The sequence below is a fragment of the Salvelinus sp. IW2-2015 genome, linkage group LG36 (assembly GCF_002910315.2).
Source record: "Salvelinus sp. IW2-2015 linkage group LG36, ASM291031v2, whole genome shotgun sequence".
NCBI lineage: Eukaryota > Metazoa > Chordata > Actinopteri > Salmoniformes > Salmonidae > Salvelinus > Salvelinus sp. IW2-2015.
The window spans coordinates 3513896-3529690 of record NC_036875.1 but is presented as its reverse complement, the minus strand read 5'-3'; the positions used below and the strand labels follow the sequence as shown (position 1 = coordinate 3529690).

At 42.7% G+C, this 15795-nt stretch overlaps 1 protein-coding gene across 1 annotated transcript in view; it reads right to left on the bottom strand.

The window, feature by feature from the left end:
• The window catches only part of nalcn (sodium leak channel, non-selective), a 277249-nt gene extending 262491 nt beyond the window's left edge, over nt 1-14758 (bottom strand). Inside the window, exon 1 of the mRNA XM_070437767.1 lies at nt 14677-14758. The gene's annotated coding sequence lies outside the window, so the exon portion shown is untranslated. The remainder of the gene's footprint in view (nt 1-14676) is intronic.
• Nucleotides 14759-15795: the final 1037 nt, after the last annotated feature.

Below are 15795 nucleotides of genomic sequence, written 5' to 3'. Positions count from 1 at the left end.
ATTTCACCAGGTAGGCTAGTTGAGAACAAGTTATCATTTACAACTGCGACCTGGCCAAGATAAAGCAAAGCAGTGCGACACAAACAACAACACAGAGTTACACATGGAATAAACAAACATGTAGTAAATAATACAATAGAAAATGTCTATATACAGTGTGTGCAAATGAGGTAGGATAAGGGAGGTGAAGCAATTAATAGGCCATAGTGGCGAAATAATTACAATATAGCAATTAAACACTGGGGAGATAGATGTGCAGAAGATGAGTGTGCAAGTAGAGATACTGGGGTGCAAAGGAGCAAAATAAAAAACAGTATGGGGAAGAGGTAGTTGGATGGGCTATTAACAGATGGGCTATGTACAGATGCAGTGATCTGTGAGCTGCTCTGACAGCTGGTGCTTAAAGTTAGTGAGGGAGATAAGAGTCTCCAGCTTCAGTGATTTTTGCAGTTCGTTCCAGTCATTGGCAGCAGAGAACTGGAAGGAAAGGCGGTCAAAGGAGGAATTGGCTTTGGGGGTGACCAGTGAGATATACCTGCTGGAGCACCTGCTGGGTGGGTGCTGCTATGGTGACCAGTGAGCTGAGATAAGGCGGGGCTTTACCTAGAAAAGACTTATAGATGACCTGGAGCCAGTGGGTTTGGCGATGAATATGAAGTGAGGGCCAGCCAACGAGAGCATACAGGTCGAAGTAGTGGGTAGTATATGGGGCTTTGGTGACAAAACGGATGGCACTGTGATAGACTGCGTCCAATTTGCTGAGTAGAGTGTTGGAGGCTATTTTGTAAATTACATCGCCAAAGTCAAGGATCGGTAGGATAGTCAGTTTTATGTGGGTATGTTTGGCAGCATGAGTGAAGGGTGCTTTGTTGCGAAATAGGAAGCCGATTCTAGATTTAATTTTGGAGATGCTTAACTTCTTATGGCTGGGGGCAGTATTGAGTAGCTTGGATGAATAAGGTGCACAGAGTAAACTGCCTGCTACTCAGTCCCAGAAGCTAAGATATGCAAATGATTAGTAGATTTGGATAGAAAACACTCTGAATTGACTTCTAAAACTGTTTGAATGATGTCTGTGAGTATAACAGAACTCATATGGCAGGCAAAAACCTGAGAAAAAATCCAACCACGAAGTGGGAAATCTGAGGTTTGTAGGTTTGCCTATCCAATATACAGTGTCTTTGGGTTCATATTGCACTTCCTAAGGCTTCCACTAGATGTCAACAGTCTTTAGAACCTTGTTTGATGCTTCTACTGTGAGGAATGAGGGAAGGAGAGCTCTTTGAGTCAGGTGTCTGGCATGAGCTGATCACGCACTCTCCCGTGAGAGCGACCTGCATTCCATCGCATTTCTGAAGACAAAGGAATTCTCCGGTTGAAATATTATTGAAGATTTATGTTAAAAACATCCTAAATATCGATTCTATACATCGTTTGACATGTTTCTACGAACTGTAATGGAATTTTTTGACTTTTCGTCTGACCTGCGCGTCATCAATTTGGATTTTGGAACTAAACGCGCAAACAAAAAGGAGGTATCTGGACATAAATTATGGACGTTATCGAACAAAACAAACAATTATTGTGGAACTGGGATTCCTGGGAGTGCATTCTGATGAAGATCATCAAAGGTTAGTGAATATTTATAATACTATTTCTGACTTCTGTTGACTCTACAACATGGCGGATATTTGTATGGCTTGTTTGGGCTCTGAGCGCTGTACTCAGATTATAGCATGGTGTGCTTTTTCCGTCAAGTTTTTTTTTAATCTGACACAGCTGTTGCATTAAGGAGAAGTTTATCTAAAGTTCCATGTATAATACATGTATCTTTTATCAATGTTTATTTTTAGTATTTCTGTAAATTGATGTGGCTCTCTGCAAAATCACCAGATGTTTTGGAGGCAAAACATTACTGAACATAACACGTCAATGTAAACTGAGATTTTTGGATATAAATATGAACTTTATCAAACAAAACATACATGTATTGTGTAACATGATGTCCTATGAGTGTCATCTGATAAAGATCATCAAAGGTTAGTGATTCATTTTCTCTCTATTTCTGCTTTTTGTGATTCCTCTCTTTGGCTGGAAAATGGCTATGTTTTTCTGTGACTAGGTACTGACCTAACATAATCGTTTCGTGTGCCTTCGTCGTAAAGCCATTTTGAAATCGGACACTGTGGCTGGATTTACAACAAGTTTATCTTTAAAATGTATCTTTAAAATACTTGTATGTTTGAGGAATTTTAAATATGAGATTTCTGTTGTTTGAATTTGTCGCCCTGCACTTTCACTGGCCGTTGCCAAGTCGATCTTGTTAACGGGATCTCAGCCATAAGAAGTTAATGTGAGTCTAGAAGGAGAGTTTACAGTCTAACCAGACACCTAGGTATTTGTAGTTGTATTCTAAGCCAGAACTGTCCAGAGTAGTGATGCTGGACGGGCGGGTAGGTGTGGGCAGCGATCGGTTGAAGAGCACGCATTTAGTTCTGCTTGCATTTAAAAGCAGTTGGAGGCCACGGAAGGAGAGTTGTATGACATTGAAGCTCATCTGGAGGTTAGTTAACACAGTGGCCAAAGAAGGGCCGGAAGTATACAAAATGGTGTCGTCTGCATAGAGGTGGATCAGTGAATCACCAGCAGCAAGAGCGACATCATTGATGTATACAGAGAAAAGAGTCGGCCCGACAATTGAACCTTGTGGCACCCCCATAGAGACTGCCAGAGGTCCGGACAACAGGCCCTCCGATTTGACACACTGAACTCTGTCTGAGAAGTAGTTGGTGAACCAGGCGAGGCAGTCATTTGAGAAACCAAGGCTGTTGAGTCTGCCGATAAGAATGTGGTGATTGACAGAGTCGAAAACCTTGGCCAGATCAATGAATACAGCTGCACAGTATTGTCTCTTATCGATGGCAGTTATGATATCGTTTAGGACCTTGAGCATGGCTGAGGTGCACCCATGACCAGCTCAGAAACCAGATTGCATAGCGGAGAAGGCATGGTAGGATTCTAAATGGTTGGTGATCTGTTTGTTAACTTGGCTTTCGCAGACCTTAGAAAGGCAGGGTAGGATAGATATAGGTCTGTAGCAATTTGGGTCTAGAGTGTCTCCCCCTTTGAAAAGGGGGATGACCACGGCAGCTTTCCAATCTTTGGGGATCTCAGACGATACGAAAGAGAGGTTGAACAGGCTAGTAATAGGGGTTGCAACAATTTTGCCGGATAATTTTAGAAAGAGATTGTCTAGCCCGGCTGATTTGTAGGGGTCCAGATTTTGCAAATCTTTCAGAACATCAGCTATCTGGATTTGGGTGAAGGAGAAATGGGGGAGGCTTGGGCAAGTTGCTGTGGGGGGTGCAGGGCCGTTGACCGGAGTAGGGGTAGACAGCCGTAAAAAAAATCTAAAATCTCATTTATCATGGATTTATCGGTGGTGATAGTGTTTCCTAGCCTCAGTGCAGTGGGCAGCTGGGAGGAGGTGATCTTATTCTCCATGGACTTTACAGTGTCCCAGAACTTTTTGGAGTTTGTGCTATAGGATGCAAATTTCTCTTTGAAAAAGCTTGCCATTGCTTTCCTAACTGACTGTGTATATTGGTTCCTAACTTCCCTGGAAAGTTGCATATTGCGGGGGCAATTCGATGCTAATGCAGTACGCCACAGGATGTTTTTGTGCTGGTCAAGGGCAGTCAGGTCTGGAGTGAAACAAGGGCTATATACGTTCCTGGTTCTAAATTTTTGAATGGGGCATGCTTATTTAAGATGGTAGGAAAGCACTTTTCAAGAATAACAAGGCATCCTCTACTGACGGAATTAGGTCAAAATCCTTCCAGGATACCCGGGCCAGGTCAATTAGAAAAGCGTGTTTTAGGGAGCGTTTGACAGCGATGAGGGGTGGTCGTTTGATCGCAGACCCATTACGGATGCAGGCAATGAGGCAGTGATCGCTGAGATCCTGGTTGAAGACAGCAGAGGTGTATTTGGATGGCAGGTTGGTTAGGATGATATCTATGAGGTTGCCCGTGTTTACGGATTTAGCATTGTACCTGGAAGGCTCATTGATAATGTGTGTGAGATTGAGGAAATCAAGCTTAGATTGTAGGATGGCCAGGGTGTTAAGCATGTCCCAGTTTAGGTCACCTAACAGCACGAGCTCTAAAGATAGATGGGGGGCAATCAATTCACATATGGTGTCCAGGACACAGCTGGGGGCAGAAGGTGGTCTATAGCAAGCGGCAACGGTGAGAGACTTGTTTCTGGAAGGGTCGATTTTTAAAATTAGAAGCTCAAAGTGTTTGGGCACAGACCTGGATAGTAAGACAGAACTCTGCAGGCTAACTCCGCCCCCTTTGGCAGTTCTATCTTGTCAGAAAATATTAAAGTTAGGGATGGAAATTTCAGGGTTTTTGGTGGTCTTCCTAAGCCAGGATTCAGACACGGCTAGGACGTCCGGGTTGGCAGAGTGTGCTAAAGCAGTGAATAAAACAAACTTAGGGAGGAAGCTTCTAATGTTAACATGCATGAAACCAAGGCTTTTACAGAAGTCAACAAATGAGAGCGCCTAGGGAATGGGAGTGGAGCTAGGCACTGCAGGGCCTGGGTTAACCTCTACATCACCAGAGGAACAGAGGAGGAGTAAGATATGGGTACGGCTAAAGGCTATAAGAACTGGTCGTCTAGTACGTTCGGAATAGAGAGTAAAAGGAGCAGGTTTATGGGCAAGGTAGAATAGATTCAAGGCATAATGTACAGACAAAGGTATGATAGGATGTGAATACAGTGGAGGCAAACCTGTGCATTGAGTGACGATGAGAGAGATATTGTCTCTAGAAACATCATTTAAACCAGGTGAGGTCACTGCATGTGTGGGAGGTGGAACTAAAGGGTTGGCTAAGGCGTATTGAGCAGGGCTAGAGGCTCTACAATGAAATAAGGCAATAATTACTAACCAAAACAGCAATGGACAAGGCATATTGACATTAGGGAGAGGCATGCGTAGCCGAGTGATCATTGGGTCCAGTGAGTAGCTGGGCGAGCTGGATACACGGTGATTCAGACAGCTAGCTGACTAGAGCTAGCAAGCTAGCAGATGGGCATTCAGGGGACGTCGCGACGGAGGAGCCAGTTGAAAACCCCCTCCGGCGGATTACATCGGTAGTCCAGTCGTGAAGGATCGGTGGGGCTCCGTATTTGCAATAAAAGGGGTCCAGGCCAATTGGCAAAATAGGTATTGTAGCCCAAGGAGTGGCTGATGGACCTCTTCAGCTAGCTGGGAGATGGGCCTAGCATAGGCTAGCTCCAGGCTAATTGGTGCTTGCGTCGGGACAGAGACGTTAGCCAGGAGAAGCCAATCGGATAGCAGCTACCTAGTTGCGATGATCCAGGTGAAAAGGTTCAGAGCTTGCAGTGGGAATCCGGAGATATGGAGAAAAATAAGTCCAATTTGCTCTGGTTTGAGTCACGCTGTTTAGACTGGCGAGAGTTGTCTGGGCTAAAGGTAGCTGATGACCGCTAGCTAGTAGCTAGTTAGCTGTCTAGCTGCTGTTGGGGGTTCCGGTTCAAAAGTAAAGAAAATAGCAGAATCATACCACATTGGGTGAGGCGGATTGCAGGAGAGTATGTTTAAATTGAGCTTAAGAAAAATAAAGAAAAATATATGCTAAGAAAAAAGATATAAAAAGATATATACATGGGACACGACAAGATGAGGGCAAAAGACATCTGAATGCTAAGCCATCTTGGAAACAGAAATGTCCCGTTGGTAGGATAGTCTTAATTGTAGATCTTCCAGTTTTTCAATGATTGCACATTGGCCAATAATACAGAGGGAATTTTTTAAAGGTACCGCACCCTCCTCCCCCTTTATCTCTGTCTTTTCTTCACGCTGATTGATGGGAATTGGGCCTTGTCTCGACACCTTTGCGTCGGACTCATTAAATAAAGTTTGAGGTGAGTAATCACTGTTCTGATGTCCAGAAGCTATTTTCGGTCATAAGAGATGGTAGCAGCGACATTATGTACAAAATGAGTTACAAACAATACGAAAAAACAAACAAATAGCCATTATCATAGTTCAAGTGCAGTCTCAAAGACCAACAAGCACTATGATGAAACTTGCTCTCAAGAGGACCGCCACAGGAAAGGAAGACCCAGAGTTACCTTTGCTGCAGAAGATAAGTTCCTTAGAGTTCACACCCTCAGAAATTGCAGTCCAAATAAATGCTTCACAGAGTTCAAGTAACAGACACATCAACATAAACTGTTCAGAGTCCTATTCATCTGTCCTTTGGTCTGATGAGTCCAAATTTGAGAGTTTTGGTTCTAACTGCAGTCTGTGTGAGACTCAGAGTAGGTGAACAGGTGATCTCTGCATGTGTGGTTCCCACCATGATGGAGGAAGAGGTGTGATGGTGCTTTTCTGGTGACACTGTCTGTGATGTATTTAGAATTCAAGGCACACTTAACCAGCATGGCTACCACAGCATTCTGAAGCAATATGCCATACTATCTGGTTTGCACATAGTTGGACTATTATTTATTTTGCATTAGGACAATGACCCAATACACCTCCAGGCTGTGTAAGGGCTATTTGACCAATAAGGAGAGTGATGGAGTGCTGCATCAGATGACCTGGCCTCCACAATCACACAACCTCAACCCAAATGAAATGGTTTGGGATGAGTTGGACGGCAGAGTGAAGGAAAAGCAGCCAACAAGTACTCAGCATATGTGGAAACTCCTTCAAGAATGTTGGGAAAGCATTCCAGGTGAAGCTGGTTGAGAGAATGCCAAGCGTATGAAAAGTTGTCATCAAAGCAAAAAGGTGGCTACTTTGAAGAATTTAAATATAAAATATATTTTGATTTGTTTAAACACTTTTTGTTACTACATTATTACTACATGTTTTATATCATAGTTTTGATGTCTTCACTATTATTCACCAATGTAGAAAATAGTAAAAATAAAGAAAAATGCTGCCACCCAGTGCTTCACGGTTGAGATGGGGTTCTTCGGCTTGCAAGCCTTCCCCTTTTTCCTCCAAACATAAAGATGGTCATTATGACCAAACAGTTCTATTTTTGTTGCATCAGACCAGAGGACATTTCTCCAAAATGTACGATCTTTGTCCCCATGTGCAGTTGCAAACCGCAGTCTGGCTTTTTTTATGGTGGTTTTGGCGTAGTGGCTTCTTCCTTGTTGAGCGGCCTTTCAGGTTATGACGATATAGGACTCGTCTCACTGTGGATAAAGTACGTTCATCTCTAGGAGACAGAACACGTCTCCTACCTGAGCAGTATGATGGCTGCGTGGTCCCATGGTGTTTATATTTGCGTATTATTGTTTGTACAGATGAACGTGCCACCTTCAGGCGTTTGGAAATTTCTCCCAAGGATGAACCAGACTTGTGGAGGTCCACAATTTTTTTTCTGAGGTCTTGGCTAATTTCTTTTGATTTTCCGATGATGTCAAGCAAAGAGGCACTGAGTTTGAAGGTAGGCCTTGAAATACATCCACAGGTACACCTCCAATTGACTCAAATTATGTCAATTAGAAGCTTCTAAAGCCATGACATCATTTTCTGGAATTTTCCAAGCTGTTAAAAGGCACAGTCAACTTAGTGTATATAAACTTCTGACCCACTGGAATTGTAAGTCTGTAAACAATTGTTGGAAAATTACTTGTGTCATGCACAAAGTAGATGTCCTAACCGACTTGCCAAAACTAGTTTGTTAACAAGACATTTGTGGAGTGGTTGAAAAACAAGTTTTAATGACTCCAACCTAAGTGTATGTAAACTTCCGACTTCAACTGTAGATCAACGATTATTTCAAGAAAGGGAGAATCCATCCATTAATATACCCAATCAGCGCCTATATGCTGCTTTGCAGGAGTGGTCCTTGAGTTGCCTCTCCTCCCTCAGACACGTTGGATAGGCCTATAATGCCAATATGCTATAGTATATTTTACTTTCACTTGTCCACTACTGTTAGCCTACAGGTTATGGGTACTCAATCTAGTGGGCAACTGTATGTTTAGTCTGGGATTATAATGGCCTGCAAAATAGCGGTGTTGTAGCAAATTTGGAGGGAAGCTCGACATCGGGACACATCCTGTACACACTCATAGCTCCTGGTCTCCAGGATCCCAAGATAATTAGCCTACAGTCGTTATACGGATAGGGGAATTGTAAAGCACCATGGATAAGGTCATTGCCATCACACACAGATATTTTGTTCCATCCTATTCTGAATTTTCCTTTCGTCATATAGGCCTAGCTGTTAGACTTTCTAAGCTACTGTAGGCTATGCAAGGTGTTTGCCTCGGCTACACTCCAGAACATTGTAACGAATTCGGAGGGAAGACAGACATGGACTCAGTCCCAGTGCAAAGAGAGTTTCTTAATCTGTTTGTGTTCATAACGCATCGTGGCCATTTTGATATGGCCAGTATATGCCTCTAATCTGCAGGGAGAAACGTGGCGTGTGTGTGTGTACTGACTGACTCCTGTTATACCTGCATGCGTAAAGATACATTGCCTTCAGAAAGTAGTCATACCCCTTGACTTATTCCACGTTGTTGTGTTACAGCCCAAATTCAGAATTGATTAAATATAATTTCTCACCCATCTACACCATTATGAAAAAGTGAAAACATGTTTTTAGAAATGTTTGCAAACATTTTGAAAATACTGCGAGTCTAAGAACTTTGCGCACCTGGATTGTACAAACTTTCCACATTATTTTTTAATTCTTCCAGTTCTATCAAGTTAGTTGTTGATCATTGCTAGACAGACATGTTCAAGTCTTGCCATAGATTTAAGCCGTCGTCTTCGTAAGCAACTCCAGTGTATATTTGGCCTTGCGTTTTAGGTTATTGTCCTTCTGATAGGTGAATTTTACCTGTGTTTAGCTCTATTTCGTTTATTTTTATCCTAACAAACGCCCTAGTCCTTGCTGATGACAAGCATGCCAATAACATAATGCAGCCACCACTATGCTTGAAAATATGAAGAGTGGTGTGTGTAGTTAGGACAAAGTTCATTTCTTTTGAATATTTTTATTCTGTAAAAAGGCTTTCTTCTTTTCACACTGTTTTTTAGATAAGTATTGTGGAGTAACTACAATGTTGTTGAACCATCCTGTTTTTCATATCTGTAACAGTTTTAAAGTCACCATTGGACTCATGGTGAAATCCCTGAGCGGTTTCCTTCCTCTCCCGCAACTGAGTTAGGAAAGACTGCTGTATCTTTGTAATGACTTGTTAAGCAAATTTTAACTCCTGAACATATTTAGGCTTGTCATAAAAAAGGTATTGAATACTTGACTCACATTTCAGTTCATTTTTTATGAATTTGTAAAAACAAATGTAACATTACCGACCACCCATATTTATGTTATCCAGAGCATTGGTGACTGCAACTGTGTTGTCAGATTGTCAGGTCATAAATTCAGAGTGTTTCGCTCTCGGAGCGTTCAGAGCGCACACTGGAATCTCTGGCCAATGATTAGGGTTGATCCGAACGTTCTGACCTCACAACGGCAGTCAAGCACCCAAGCTAACTGGCTAATATTGGCTAGCTTGCTAGCTACCTCCAGAGACCCACGACATACGCCTAGTTTCCTGTAATGGGTCACAGATATATTTCCACTTACACATTATGGGGTAATATGTGTAGGCCATTGACACATCTCAACTGAATCCATTTTAAATTCAGGCTGAAAAAAGTAAATGGGTGTGAATAGTTTAAGGGTAGTTGCTAACATCATGAGAAGACACTAGGCAATTTTTCTTAAAATTACAGTAGGCAAATAATGTATTCTAAACTAAATAGAAATGTTAATATTAGTTGGCAGAGTCCTTTGTAACATTGTTGTGTTTTTATGTATATATTTATTTATATACAGTACCAGTCAACATTTTGGGCACACCTACTCATTCAAGGGTTGAATGAATTCAAGTTGAGTATACAATGTAGACTAATAGTGAAGAATTCAAAACTATGAAATAACACATTTGGAATCATGTAGTAACCACAAAAAAGAGTTACACTAATCAAAATATATTTTAGATTTTAGATTCTTCAGAGTTGCCACCCTTTGCCTTGATGACAGCTTTGCACACTCTTGGAATTCTCTCAACCAGCTTCACCTGGAATGCTTTTCCAACAGTCTTGAAGGAGTTCCCACATATGCTGAGCACTTATTGGCTGCTTTTTAAAATTGTTATTTTACCAGCTAAGTTTTTAGAGAACACATTCTCATTAACAGCAATGACCTGGGGAATAGTTACAGGGGAGGTGTGTGTGTGGGGGAGGGGGGTTAATGAGACAATTGTAATCTGCGGATGATTAGGTGATTATGATGATGAGGGCCAGATTTGGAATTTAGCCAGGACACTGGGGTTAACACCCCTACTCTTAGGATAAGTGCCATGGGATCTTTAGTGAACACAGAGAATCCGGACACCCGTTTAATGTCCCATTCAAAAGACAGCACCCTACACAGGGCAATGTCCCCAATCATTGCCCTGGGGCATTGGGATATTTATTTTAGACCAGAGGAAAGGGACCCTCATACGGGCCCTCTAACACCACTTCCAGCAGCATCTGGTCTCCCTTCCAGGGACCGACCAGGACCAACCCTGCTTAGCTTCAAAAGCAAGCCAGCAGTGGGATGCAGGGTGGTATGCTGTTGGCATACCTTCACTCTGTGGTCCAACTCATCCCAAACCATCACATTTGGGTTGAGGTTAGGTGATTGTGGTGGCCAGGTCATCTGAAGCAGCACTCCATCACTCTCCTTCTTGGTCAAATAGCCCTTACACAGCCTGGAGGTATTCAACCATGAAGGCCTGATTCACACAGTCTCCTCTGAACAGCTGACGTTGAGATTTGTCTGTTACTTGAACTCTGTGAAGCATTTATTTGGGCTGCAATCTGAGGTGCAGTTAACTGTAATGAACTTATCCTCTGCAGCAGAAGTAACTCTGGGTCTTCCAATCCTGTGGCGGTCCACATCAGAGACAGTTTCATCATAGCGCTTGATGTTTCATGAAGTTTTCCCGATTGACTGACCTTCATGTCTTAAAGTAATGATGGACTGTTGATTCTCTTTGCGTATAAGAGCTGTTCTTGCCATAATATGGACTTGGTCTTTTACCAAATAGGGCTATCTTCTGTATACCTTCCTACCTTGTCACAACATAACTGATTGGCTGAAACGCATTAAGAAGGAAAGAAATTCCACAAATTAACTTTTAACAAGGCACACCTGTTAATTGAAATGCATTCCAGGTGACTACCTCATGAAACTGGTTGAGAATATGCCAAGAGTGTGCAATGCTGTCATCAAGGCAAAGGGTGGCTACTTTGAAGAATCTCAAATATAAAATATATTTTGATTTGTTTAACACTTTTTTGGTTACTACATGATTCCATATGTGTTATTTCATAGTTTTTATGTCTTGGGGGGGGGGGGGGGGGGGGGGGTGGGGGGCAGCAGACTGATATGCTCAAACAGCTCTCCATGTGTGTTTACGGACATATTCAATCTCTCCCTATCCCAGTCTGCTGTCCCCATATGCTTCAAGATGGCCATCATTGTTCCTGTACCCAAGAAAGCATTGGTAACTGAACTAAATTACTATCGCCCTGTAGCACCCCAATAGATCCACAGACGATGCAATCGCCATCGCACTGCACACTGCCCTATCCCACCTGGATAAGAATGCTGTTCATTGACTATAGCTCAGCATTCAACAGCATAGTACCCTCCAAGCTCATCATTAAGCTCGAGGCCCTGGGTGTGAACCCCGCCCTGTGCAACTGGGTCCTGGACTTCCTTACGGGCCGCCCCCCAGGTGTTGAAGGTAAGAAACAACACCTCCACTTCGCTGATCCTCAACACTGGGGCCCTACAAGGGTGTGTGCTAAGCCCCCTCCTGTACTCCATGTTCACCCATGACTGCGTGGCCATGCACGCCTCCAACTCAATCATCAAGTTTGCAGATGACACAACAGTAGTAGGCTTGATTACCAACAATGACGAGACTAATAACCTCTCACTCAACATCAACAAAACAAAGGAGATGAGCGTGAACATCAGGAAACAGCAGAGGGAGCAGCCCCCTATCCACATCGACGGGAACGCAGTGGAAAAAGTGGAAAGGGTCAAGTTTCTCTGTGTACACATCACTGAGAAACTGAAATGCTCCACCCACACAGACAGTGTGGTGAAGAATGCACAACAGCGAAATTTGGCTTGAAATTTGGCTCGGCACCTAAAACCCTCACAAACTTTAACAGATACACAATTGAGTGAATCCTGTCGGGCTGTATCATCGCCTGGTACGGTAACTGCACCGCCCGCAACCACAGGGCTCTCCAGAGGGTGGTGCGGTCTGCCCAACACAGGGGGCAAACTACCAGCCCTCCAGGACACCTACAGCACCAGATGTCACAGGATGGCAAAAAGATCATCAACGACAACAACCACCCAAGCCACTGCCTGTTCACCCCGCTATCATCCAGAAGACAAGGTCAGTACAGGTACATCAAAGCTGGGACCGAGAGACTGAAAAACTGCTTCTATCTCAAGGCCGTCAGACTGTTAAATAGCCATCACTAGCACATTAAAGGCTGCTAACCTATATATACAGACTTGAAATCACTGGTCACTTTAATAAATGGAACACTAGTCACTTCAATAATGTTTACATATTTTGCATTACTCATCTCATATGTATATACTGTATTCTATTCTACTGTATGGTAGTCTATGCCGCTCTGACATTGCTTGTCCATATATTTATATATTCTTAATTCCATTCCTTTACTTAGATTTGTGTGTATTGGGTATATGTTGTGAAATTGTTTGATATTACTTGTTAGATATTACTGCACTGTCGGAGCTAGAAACACAAGCATTTCTCTACACCCGCAATAACATCTGCTAAACACGTGTATGTGACCAATAAAATTTGATTTGTTTTCTTAAGAGCCGTGATGCTCGGTCAGAACATTAGCATGCGTCACTTGCGGTACAATTTTGAAAGCATAAGGACCTTATCTTCCCAATAATAATAAAAATCTGGAAGGCTAAATTGATACACACCTTTATAGGGTTACGGTTTCCACACGGCCATATTTCCATGTAATGGCGGTTGTTTACAGAAAACTAACGAAAGACAGAGTGGACTACCTGTGCTAATTAGCTATCTGTGTCTCCAAACACCTGTGTGTAAATGGAAAACGGACGTGTTGTCCCCCCCAAAAATACTGTCGTCTGCAACTGTGTTAAAATAGTGCACAGTAAGTGTGTATTTTGCAGTTGTGAAAATATGTTGACGTGATATGAAAGTAGAGGGAGTTCCGTTTATAGAACCGTACCCAAATTGTGAATCGATTCACGTTTGGATGGAGTATTTGGCTGTTTTGGCTTCCAGTGCCAATTTGCCCATTAAACAGAGCATGTAAGGTCCTTGGACTAAGGACTGACTTTACGCTCCTTTGGTCCAATATTGGGCTATGCATGCCCATGCTTAGAGCTTTCATGCACTGGGAGAGACAGACTGTTTGGCTGAAAGTAGAATAGAATAGCTGAAGGCAACCTAAAGTAAAGTGTTGCCAACCACTTTCCAAAGTTAATTTCAAATGCAAATGCAATCAATTAAATCCATTCAACTAAGAAAGTTTTTTGATGTGACTGACTTTGCATTAAGGCCCTATTTCGTTCATTGGAAAATGACAAAGGGAATTCAAACCACAAGATCTGTAGTGGTGCCATAGAAAAAGTTGTGCATTTGAAAAAAATCAGCCAATTAAAACTTTGAGACAACAAAAAAATATATATACATTTCAAACAAACATGCAAGCACAAAGTATACATTTGATATGTCATTCCATTAACTTCTGAAGGCAATGGGGAATAGCGTACACATGAGGAACTGAAGATAACAGTTGCAGAACAGAGGCCTAGTGACTAGAATAATACTATTTCTACACTGTGTTAAAACAGCTTCCAACTGGCTTATCTGTTCCAGACACCATGGCACTATTATAAAGAATGTCCAGTGTATGGGTTCCTTCCATGACTGATAAAACAATATAATATCAATCAAACGTACATACACAAAAATAACCGTGTCAGCATCCATCTTCGATGCAAGTGCAACCTGGCTGGCATTGGTTACATCAAATGTAGCAGGTATTTCATCCATTACAGAGATTATGTAGGCAGTTTTGCATTTGGTAATGCATGCCCATATTGAGACCGAAAATCAGCAGACATTGACCGAATGACATCTGCTTCTTCACCAAGGTTACTATGGAAACGGAAAGGAGCCAAGCTACATCTGAAAAATATATGCAAATATATCACGGTATATTGTATCCAATATGTAATGTTCAGCGGTTGTAATGTGTTTCTGTTCGAAGCGGATAAAGCGCTTGTCGAAACGTGAAGAAGAATAATGTCCACCTAATAAAAATGCGGGTTTGGAAGGAAGGACTGGCCATAACCTGTGCATACACCGTTTTACTTCCTGGAGATGATACAAGCAAACACAGATTCAACGCAGTCCTTCGTCGACACTCACACCCTCCACGTTCTCATTCGATCGCTTCAAGGTAATGAAGCATCAAATCAGATAAATGTTTAAATCACTTACGCGATAAGTGTGTATATTCCCGGTTATCGGTGGCAGTGTGTCGTTCTCTCAATGACATCAGCTGTTTTCCGGTGTGTGTTGTGACGATGGAGCGTGCGGGCGCGCGCACGGAGCTGCAATCACCTCCAATAGAGCCATCTGCAGCCTGTGACTAAAACTAGCCTGTTACTAAAACCAATACTATCAACATCAACTGGTGTGTGTGTATGTGGTAGGGATTATGATGATTTTACATTTAATTAGGGTTTCAAGCAGCGAAGCTGCTGAAGCCAGTATTGTATTTGTTCCAGTTCATTATTGTTATTATTATTATGTTCCTTTTTCTGCCATTTTGGTGAAAAAATGCGAATCTCCGTGAGATGAAAATGCCCAGGACTGTGCAATTTAGCAACATGGTAAAGGCCCCTCTCATGCAACACCATGCCAATTGGCCACATGGTAGCACCATAATTAACAAATAAGGCATGGTATATAGACTATATACTACACTGCTCAAAATAATAAAGGGAACACTTAAACAACACAATGTAACTCCAAGTCAATCACACTTCTGTGAAATCAAACTGTCCACTTAGGAAGCAACACTGATTGACAATAAATTCCACATGCTGTTGTGCAAATGGAATAGACAAAAGGTGGAAATTATAGGCAATTAGGAAGACACCCCCAAAAAAGGAGTGATTCTGCAGGTGGTGACCACAGACAACTTCTCAGTTCCTATGCTTCCTGGGCGTGATGTTTTGGTCACTTTTGAATGCTGGAGGTGCTCTCACTCTAGTGGTTAGCATGAGACGGAGTCTACAACCACACCAAGGGGCTCAGGTAGTGCAGTTCATCCAGGATGGGCACATCAATGCGAGCTGTGGCAAAAAGGTTTGCTGTGTCTGTCAGCGTAGTGTCCAGAGCATGGAGGCGCTACCAGGAGACAGGCCAGTACATCAGGAGACGTGGAGGGCCGTTAGGAGGGCAACAACCCCAGCAGCAGGACCGCTACCTCCGCCTTTGTGCAAAGGAGGTGCACTGCCAGAGCCCTGCAAAATGCCTCCAGCAGGCCACAAATTGTGCATGTGTCAGCATATGGTCTCCACAAGGCCGGTCTGAGGATCTATCATCTCGGTA